The sequence below is a fragment of the Rhinoderma darwinii genome, chromosome 13, assembly GCF_050947455.1.
Source record: "Rhinoderma darwinii isolate aRhiDar2 chromosome 13, aRhiDar2.hap1, whole genome shotgun sequence".
NCBI classification, from domain to species: domain Eukaryota; kingdom Metazoa; phylum Chordata; class Amphibia; order Anura; family Rhinodermatidae; genus Rhinoderma; species Rhinoderma darwinii.
Window position 1 is genome coordinate 3196425 of NC_134699.1, and position 12774 is coordinate 3209198.

Sequence of the window (12774 nt, forward strand, 5' to 3'; positions counted from 1 at the left end):
AAAAAATTGATTTGTTTTAGTTGCTTCTCACCTCCTATGAATAATTAAACTGCCTTCCTGGCGAGATAACGATTCGTTAAGATATTAGGTGTAAACAAGAACATTATCTGAAACTCGGAGATTCGGCTGGTCTCCTCTCCATGGACTCCACCGCTCTCCCCTCGTCCCTAATAAGCATTGTCCGCTCCATCCCCGTCCGTTATCTGCTACCGTTCCCGATCCTAAGGGATGGAGCCCGGTTATTACACAGTCACCAGCGCCTCTGCCGCGCGCCGCGCTCCCCATCTGTCTGCTTCCCTCTTCTTTATTAACAGTGCGGACAATTAACCCCAACCCATAAAGCAGAGGGAATATGATTTGTGTGAGTTTAGACGGCCCGCGCTGGAGTCGCCTTATTATTTTATCCGTATGATCTTTTGAGTGATGGATTGTGGAGCGCCGGCTCATAGACGACGCTGCCCCTTCCCAGCTTCACATAGACACCAGCCACAGAGGATTTTTTTTTCTAAGGAACGTTTGTTAAGAGACGAAATGAGAATATATAAAATAAATGGCAGGGGTGCTCAGTAGCTAAGGGGGTCTCTATGAGCAGCAAGCAGAGTTATACTGTGTGATTGCATGTTAGGGACCGAGCTATTGAATTAGCCACAATAACTGGTGTTGGAGACAGAATGGGGTAGTCATTGGGGGCAACAGTTATCAGGAATGAGACCCCCCAGGACTGAAGAAAGCTGGTTAGAAGGACTAGGCATGAGGGACTGAAGCCAAAGATCAGTCCTGCTGGGAGATGGGACTAGTAGAGCAGTATCCGGAAGGTCCACGTTCACATGTGGCGTATTTGATGCAGTGTTTTGGCACGTAAAATCCGCAACACTGTACAGTAAAATGCTATCACAGCCTGGAGAGAAAATCCACGTGGATTTGAGTGTACGGTGGATTTTCAAATCTGTGACATGTCCTCTCTGCCGCAAAGTACTTTCACATTTTTTTGTAAACGTCCTTCCTCAATCACGATTTTATTTTTTATCAAAATAGGGTCAACATTTGACCCTGATAAATGTTTTTATTGTGCTTGGAGCTCAATTTTTCTGATACAGAGTTCCAAATCCCCTGCATAGACAGTTACATGATCATATTCTGCTACCTGCCGCCACCACTAGAGGGAGCTCTCTGCATATGGTTTTGTTATTGAGTTCAATGTATAAACCGTATGCAGTAAGCTCCTGTGCTCCCCCTAGTGGTGGCTGCAGGTATTAAGCATATTATATATTTTAAATCTGTCTATGCATGGGGATTTGGAGCTCTGTATCAGAAAAACTGAGCCCTAAACCCTGGAAGATTGAAGATATTTTATGGAAAAACAGAATTTTGGATTTGATGATACAATATGGAGATTCTCTTTTAGCTTTATTTACACTTACTGATCGTGTGAATCCTAAAACAAAAATGTAGGAGAACGACCACATGTTAAACAGAAAAACGATCGGAACATTTTAGGTTTAAAAAGGTTCTAAAATGTCAAGATTTCTGGATTATAGGATGCCAGATTACTGATATTTACTACATTGGACCGTATTATGGCTTCTATTGTCTCAAATGGGAGGGAAATATGGGAAAACAACGACCGCTCATCTCTACTCCTATATTATTAATATATCCTATTGCGCCGCTTCGCATGAATGTGTCTATTCACTGACTGCCAGGGTCTAGGCATGGAGTGACGCTCCGCGCTCCCTTCACTTTTACGTTCTTTCATGTATTCGTTGCTCCCTTTCTACAGTTCAGTTTATCCCACGATGGGAAGACGTAAGACAAGAGGAGCAGTTATCATGTAGGCGCCGGGCAGCGTGACAGTCCCTCAATTACATTTGTCCCTCTTGGTTTGTGAACATTAACATGTCAGCCGGTCGGCTCGTACAAGGTTTTCCAGAGCAGAAAGCGAAGCGCGTGGTAGCAGCAGTAATATTTTATGTACGGGGTTGTATATGTATATGGCACATTGCATCGCTTTAATTAAACACATCATATTTCCTGCGCTCCTTCTGCTCGTCCTGACGGGTCCGTGTCCTTGAACCCAGAATACAGCGATATAAAGCGCTAGAATACCGCGGCGGAGCCGGCGCCTACTTATTAATGGAATCTCCATACTATGCAATCATAAGACCAGCGTTTCCAGCTGCTGATGATGGGGGTTATACTTTATGAAGACATCATTATATGAGATAAAGCCTAGATAGAGTCACATGACACATGGTGGGAAAAAGGAGGGAGACACATGGTAATGGGTGGAGAGGAAGGCGAGCGGATTTTTCTAGGGGCTTTAATGTATAGTGGGGATTACTCTGATGGGGTACTATATATTATACATATATAAAGGTGTTGTATATTGGTTTGTGGGCATTTTGACCATCCAGAGGGGATGGGGCTGTAGATCCTGACATATACTGGTAGGTGGGACTATATATTATGTACCTACATAGACGATATAAGGGCATGTATGAGATGATTATACCAGAGTTATATTACACATGGATAGTATATGGCATATTACAGAAGTATACAGTATTATTTCCCTGGGCTGTTTGTATGTCTTGATTATTATGGAGAGTGATGGCGCATTCCAAGGATGTGAACTGGGACCCCCAAGATCAGCCGTTGGGACCCCCACTGACTGCACTTTCATGTAATTGCTTTTAAGCTACGTATAGTCCAATATGGCAGCAGCCTCCGTCTAGGTCAGTGCCCTCTAATCTGTGGCTCTCCCGATGTTGTAAAACTGCAACACCCAACATTCGCTGACAGCTACCGGCGGACATGATATGCTGGGAGTTGTAATTTTGCACCAGCAGGTGAGTCACAGGTTGTATCGGCTGTGATCACCCGTGTGGGTAATAGATGACAATGTGGGTTCCCCATCAACACAATCAATGAGATCTGTCAGAAACGGCAATTGTAATGCGTGCAAATGGCGATGGACGGAAGTAATGTGTTTTTCACGTTCCAAACCTTTGCTACCCGTCACTGAATAACTCTACTGCTCCGGTCATGGATCCGTTCTCACCCTTATTCTGGGGGAATGTACATAGAAGATGGGGAAATAGTGATTTGCTGCAGAGACGTCGCCCATGTCTTCCATATAACTCCAGGAGTCGCTCTTTCACATGAGTCTAACGTGTGGAAACATGAGGAGGAATATGTCTGTACAGGGCTGGAGACTCCCCGCTAAAAGCATGGACCCCCGCAAGATGTGACCTACAGAACACACGCAAGAGTGGATTATCATATAGAAGATATATTATACATATACTGTACCAGAACACCTACTATATCATACATACAATATTATACATATACTATACCAGTACACTTACTATATCATACATACAATATTATACATATACTATACCAGAACACCTACTATATCATACATACAATATTATACATATACTATACCAGAACACCTATATCATACATACAATATTATACATATACTATACCAGAACACCTACTATATCATACATACAATATAATACATATACTATACCAGTACACCTACTATATCATACATACAATATAATACATATACTATACCAGAACACCTACTATATCATACATACAATATTATACATATACTATACCAGAACACCTACTATATCATACATACAATATAATACATATACTATACCAGAACACCTACTATATCATACATACAATATTATACATATACTATACCAGAACACCTACTATATCATACATACAATATTATACATATACTATACCAGAACACTTACTATATCATACATACAATATTATACATATACTATACCAGAACACCTACTATATCATACATAGAATATTATACATATACTATACCAGAACACCTACTATATCATACATACCATATTATACATATACTATACCAGAACACCTACTATATCATACATACAATATTATACATATACTATACCAGTACACTTACTATATCATACATACAATATAATACATATACTATACCAGAACACCTACTATATCATACATACAATATAATACATATACTATACCAGTACACCTACTATATCATACATACAATATAATACATATACTATACCAGAACACCTACTATATCATACATACAATATTATACATATACTATACCAGAACACCTACTATATCATACATACAATATAATACATATACTATACCAGAACACCTACTATATCATACATACAATATTATACATATACTATACCAGAACACCTACTATATCATACATACAATATTATACATATACTATACCAGAACACTTACTATATCATACATACAATATTATACATATACTATACCAGAACACCTACTATATCATACATAGAATATTATACATATACTATACCAGAACACCTACTATATCATACATACCATATTATACATATACTATACCAGAACACCTACTATATCATACATACAATATTATACATATACTATACCAGTACACTTACTATATCATACATACAATATTATACATATACTATACCAGTACACCTACTATATCATACATACCATATTATACATATACTATACCAGTACACCTACTATATCATACATACCATATTATACATATACTATACCAGAACACCTATATCATACATACAATATTATACATATACTATACCAGAACACCTACTATATCATACATACAATATAATACATATACTATACCAGAACACCTACTATATCATACATACCATATTATACATATACTATACCAGAACACCTATATCATACATACCATATTATACATATACTATACCAGAACACCTACTATATCATACATACAATATAATTTCATATACTATACCAGAACACCTACTATATCATACATACCATATTATACATATACTATACCAGTACACCTACTATATCATACATACAATATAATACATATACTATACCAGAACACCTATATCATACATACAATATTATACATATACTATACCAGAACACCTACTATATCATACATACAATATAATACATATACTGTACCAGAACACCTACTATATCATACATACAATATAATACATATACTATACCAGAACACCTATATCATACATACAATATTATACATATACTATACCAGAACACCTACTATATCATACATACAATATAATACATATACTGTACCAGAACACCTACTATATCATACATACAATATTATACATATACTATACCAGAACACCTATATCATACATACAATATTATACATATACTATACCAGAACACCTATATCATACATACAATATTATACATATACTATACCAGAACACCTACTATATCATACATACCATATTATACATATACTATACCAGAACACCTACTATATCATACATACAATATAATACATATACTATACCAGAACACCTATATCATACATAAAATATAATACATATACTATACCAGAACACCTATATCATACATACAATATTATACATATACTATACCAGAACACCTACTATATCATACATACAATATTATACATATACTATACCAGAACACCTATATCATACATACAATATTATACATATACTATACCAGAACACCTATATCATACATACAATATTATACATATACTATACCAGTACACCTATATCATACATACAATATAATACATATACTATACCAGAACACCTATATCATACATACAATATTATACATATACTATACCAGAACACCTATATCATACATACAATATTATACATATACTATACCAGAACACCTACTATATCATACATACAATATAATACATATACTATACCAGAACACCTACTATATCATACATACAATATAATACATATACTATACCAGAACACCTATATCATACATACAATATAATACATATACTATACCAGAACACCTATATCATACATACAATATTATACATATACTATACCAGAACACCTACTATATCATACATACCATATTATACATATACTATACCAGAACACCTACTATATCATACATACAATATAATACATATACTATACCAGAACACCTATATCATACATAAAATATAATACATATACTATACCAGAACACCTATATCATACATACAATATTATACATATACTATACCAGAACACCTACTATATCATACATACAATATTATACATATACTATACCAGAACACCTATATCATACATACAATATTATACATATACTATACCAGAACACCTACTATATCATACATACAATATAATACATATACTATACCAGAACACCTACTATATCATACATACCATATTATACATATACTATACCAGAACACCTACTATATCATACATACAATATTATACATATACTATACCAGAACACCTATATCATACATACAATATTATACATATACTATACCAGAACACCTATATCATACATACAATATTATACATATACTATACCAGAACACCTATATCATACATACAATATTATACATATACTATACCAGAACACCTACTATATCATACATACAATATAATACATATACTATACCAGAACACCTATATCATACATACAATATTATACATATACTATACCAGAACACCTATATCATACATACAATATTATACATATACTATACCAGAACACCTACTATATCATACATACATACAATATTATACATATACTATACCAGAACACCTACTATATCATACATACAATATAATACATATACTATACCAGAACACCTACTATATCATACATACAATATTATACATATACTATACCAGAACACCTACTATATCATACATACAATATTATACATATACTATACCAAAACACCTACTATATCATACATACAATATTATACATATACTATACCAGAACACCTACTATATCATACATACAATATTATACATATACTATACCAGTACACCTACTATATCATACATACAATATTATACATATACTATACCAGAACACTTACTATATCATACATACAATATTATACATATACTATACCAGAACACCTACTATATCATACATACAATATTATACATATACTATACCAGAACACTTACTATATCATACATACAATATTATACATATACTATACCAGAACACCTACTATATCATACATACAATATTATACATATACTATACCAGAACACCTACTATATCATACATACAATATTATACATATACTATACCAGAACACCTACTATATCATACATACAATATAATACATATACTATACCAGAACACCTATATCATACATACAATATTATACATATACTATACCAGAACACCTACTATATCATACATACAATATTATACATATACTATACCAGAACACCTACTATATCATACATACAATATAATACATATACTATACCAGAACACCTACTATATCATACATACAATATTATACATATACTATACCAAAACACCTACTATATCATACATACAATATTATACATATACTATACCAGAACACCTACTATATCATACATACAATATAATACATATACTATACCAGAACACCTACTATATCATACATACCATATTATACATATACTATACCAGAACACCTACTATATCATACATACAATATAATACATATACTATACCAGAACACCTACTATATCATACATACAATATTATACATATACTATACCAGAACACCTATATCATACATACAATATTATACATATACTATACCAGAACACCTACTATATCATACATACAATATAATACATATACTATACCAGAACACCTATATCATACATACAATATTATACATATACTATACCAGAACACCTACTATATCATACATACAATATAATACATATACTATACCAGAACACCTACTATATCATACATACAATATTATACATATACTATACCAGAACACCTACTATATCCTACATACAATATTATACATATACTATACCAGTACACTTACTATATCATACATACAATATTATACATATACTATACCAGAACACCTACTATATCATACATACAATATAATACATATACTATACCAGAACACCTACTATATCATACATACAATATAATACATATACTATACCAGTACACTTACTATATCATACATACCATATTATACATATACTATACCAGTACACCTACTATATCATACATACAATATAATACATATACTATACCAGAACACCTACTATATCACACATACAATATAATACATATACTATACCAGAACACCTACTATATCATACATACAATATTATACATATACTATACCAGAACACCTACTATAACATACATACAATATTATACATATACTATACCAGTTCACCTATATCATACATACAATATTATACATATACTATACCAGAACACCTACTATATCATACATACCATATTATACATATACTATATATATTCTTTAACTACATAATACACATACTGTGTCATACATACAATATTATACATATACTATACCAGTACACCTACTATATCATACATACAATATAATACATATACTATACCAGAACACCTACTATATCATACATACAATATTATACATATACTATACCAGACCACCTACTATATCATACATACAATATTATACATATACTATACCAGAACACCTACTATATCATACATACAATATAATACATATACTGTACCAGAACACCTACTATATCATACATACAATATAATACATATACTATACCAGAACACCTATATCATACATACAATATTATACATATACTATACCAGAACACCTATATCATACATACAATATTATACATATACTATACCAGAACACCTATATCATACATACAATATTATACATATACTATACCAGAACACCTACTATATCATACATACAATATAATACATATACTATACCAGAACACCTACTATATCATACATACAATATAATACATATACTATACCAGAACACCTACAATATCATACATACAATATAATACATATACTATCCCAGAACACCTATATCATACATACAATATTATACATATACTATACCAGAACACCTACTATATCATACATACAATATTATACATATACTATACCAGAACACCTATATCATACATACAATATTATACATATACTATACCAGAACACCTACTATATCATACATACAATATAATACATATACTATACCAGAACACCTACTATATCATACATACAATATAATACATATACTATACCAGAACACCTATATCATACATACAATATTATACATATACTATACCAGAACACCTATATCATACATACAATATTATACATATACTATACCAGAACACCTACTATATCATACATACATACAATATTATACATATACTATACCAGAACACCTACTATATCATACATACAATATAATACATATACTATACCAGAACACCTACTATATCATACATACAATATTATACATATACTATACCAGAACACCTACTATATCATACATACAATATTATACATATACTATACCAGAACACCTACTATATCATACATACAATATAATACATATACTATACCAGAACACCTATATCATACATACAATATTATACATATACTATACCAGAACACCTACTATATCATACATACCATATTATACATATACTATACCAGAACACCTACTATATCATACATACAATATTATACATATACTATACCAGAACACCTACTATATCATACATACAATATTATACATATACTATACCAGAACACCTACTATATCATACATACAATATTATACATATACTATACCAGAACACCTACTATATCATACATACAATATTATACATATACTATACCAGAACACCTACTATATCATACATACAATATAATACATATACTATACCAGAACACCTATATCATACATACAATATTATACATATACTATACCAGAACACCTACTATATCATACATACCATATTATACATATACTATACCAGAACACCTACTATATCATACATACAATATTATACATATACTATACCAGAACACCTACTATATCATACATACAATATTATACATATACTATACCAAAACACCTACTATATCATACATACAATATTATACATATACTATACCAAAACACCTACTATATCATTCATACAATATTATACATATACTATACCAGAACACCTACTATATCATACATACCATATTATACATATACTATACCAGAACACCTACTATATCATACATACCATATTATACATATACTATACCAGAACACCTACTATATCATACATACAATATAATACATATACTATACCAGAACACCTACTATATCATACATACAATATTATACATATACTATACCAGAACACCTATATCATACATACAATATTATACATATACTATACCAGAACACCTACTATATCATACATACAATATAATACATATACTATACCAGAACACCTACTATATCATACATACAATATAATACATATACTATACCAGAACACCTACTATATCATACATACAATATAATACATATACTATACCAGAACACCTACTATATCATACATACCATATTATACATATACTATACCAATACACACACTATATCATACATACAATATAATACATATACTATACCAGAACACCTACTATATCACACATACAATATAATACATATACTATACCAGAACACCTACTATATCATACATACAATATTATACATATACTATACCAGAACACCTACTATATCATACATACAATATTATACATATACTATACCAGTACACCTATATCATACATACAATATTATACATATACTATACCAGAACACCTACTATATCATACATACAATATTATACATATACTATACCAGAACACCTATATCATACATACAATATTGTACATATACTATACCAGAACACCTACTATATCATACATACAATATTATACATATACTATACCAGTACACCTACTATATCATTCATACAATATTATACATATACTATACCAGAACACCTACTATATCATACATACCATATTATACATATACTATACCAGAACACCTACTATATCATTCATACAATATTATACATATACTATACCAGTACACCTACTATATCATACATACAATATAATACATATACTATACCAGAACACCTATATCATACATACAATATAATACATATACTATACCAGAACACCTACTATATCATACATACCATATTATACATATACTATACCAGTACACCTACTATATCATACATACAATATTATACATATACTATACCAGAACACCTACTATATCATACATACAATATTATACATATACTATACCAGAACACCTACTATATCATACATACCATATTATACATATACTATACCAGAACACCTATATCATACATACCATATTATACATATACTATACCAGAACACCTATATCATACATACCATATTATACATATACTATACCAGAACACCTATATCATACATACCATATTATACATATACTATACCAGAACACCTACTATATCATACATACAATATTATACATATACTATACCAGACCACCTACTATATCATACATACAATATAATACATATACTATACCAGAACACTTACTATATCATACATACCATATTATACATATACTATACCAGACCACCTACTATATCATACATACAATATAATACATATACTATACCAGAACACCTACTATATCATACATACAATATTATACATATACTATACCAGACCACCTACTATATCATACATACAATATTATACATCTACTATACCAGAACACCTACTATATCATACATACAATATTATACATATACTATACCAGAACACCTACTATATCATACATACCATATTATACATATACTATATATATTCTTTAACTACATAATACACATACTGTGTCATACATACAATATTATACATATACTATAGATGGACATAACAATAATAATACAGATCTTACAATACTCTGCAAATTCATCAGAATCTAAATGTCTGATTAACACAAGCTCCAAATTTCAAAAGCCTTTAGCTTTAAAGGCGTTTTCCGTTTTGTGTAAAAGTTGTTCAGCAAATTTCTGATTCATTTTTTAGATCTCTGCTTGGTGTCAGTGAATGGAGACATTCTTGTTAACCTTCAAAGCCTGATAACCCATCCTGATCTAGTCCTACTCATGTCATGCAGCCACAGATAAAGCTCTGATACACTGTAACGAGATACGCACCTGTGTGAGTATCAGGGTTCTTTATATACTGAATGAGAATGATATTTCCTTGCAATGACAGCAAGCAGTGATCTAATAATGCTTCCTTATACACTGAATGAGCTTTATTAAGATCAGACTTGTGTGTAATTCAGAATATAAATGTGTGGAGGGGCCGCAGGGCGCACAGGAGGAGGCAGCGCTTCGGGAGGGTTGTAGGATTGTGTTGTTAGGAGTCCAGTATAACCATCGGCCGCTCTTCCCGCCTGCTTGCTGGAGTCGGCTTTCATCCCGCTCATAGGGGCCTTGCTGGCTGTGGTAGAAGATGAGATGCTCCTGTGCTGGGATTCTTGTATGAACACATCCCTCCAGACCGTGCTGAGGATCTGTAGACTTTCTGATGTCTCACACTATAAAAGAGCAACATAAACAATAAATGCTTCACATTATTTCTTGTGTTCTGCAACATCATCTGGGGAAGGACGGTCTGCAGGGTTCTTGTGTTTATACAGCGCAGAAGAGGATGCACTGATGCTAAACTACTGCACCAGTCATATCAAGACTACTACTCCAGTCACGTCAAGAC

The 12774-nt window shown here is 31.6% G+C and overlaps 1 protein-coding gene across 1 annotated transcript in view; it reads left to right on the top strand.

Annotated features, from left to right (window-relative positions):
* TSHZ2 (teashirt zinc finger homeobox 2) overlaps window positions 1–12774 on the top strand; it is an 863437-nt gene that overhangs the window by 667017 nt on the left and 183646 nt on the right. The gene's annotated exons all lie outside the window — the stretch shown is intronic.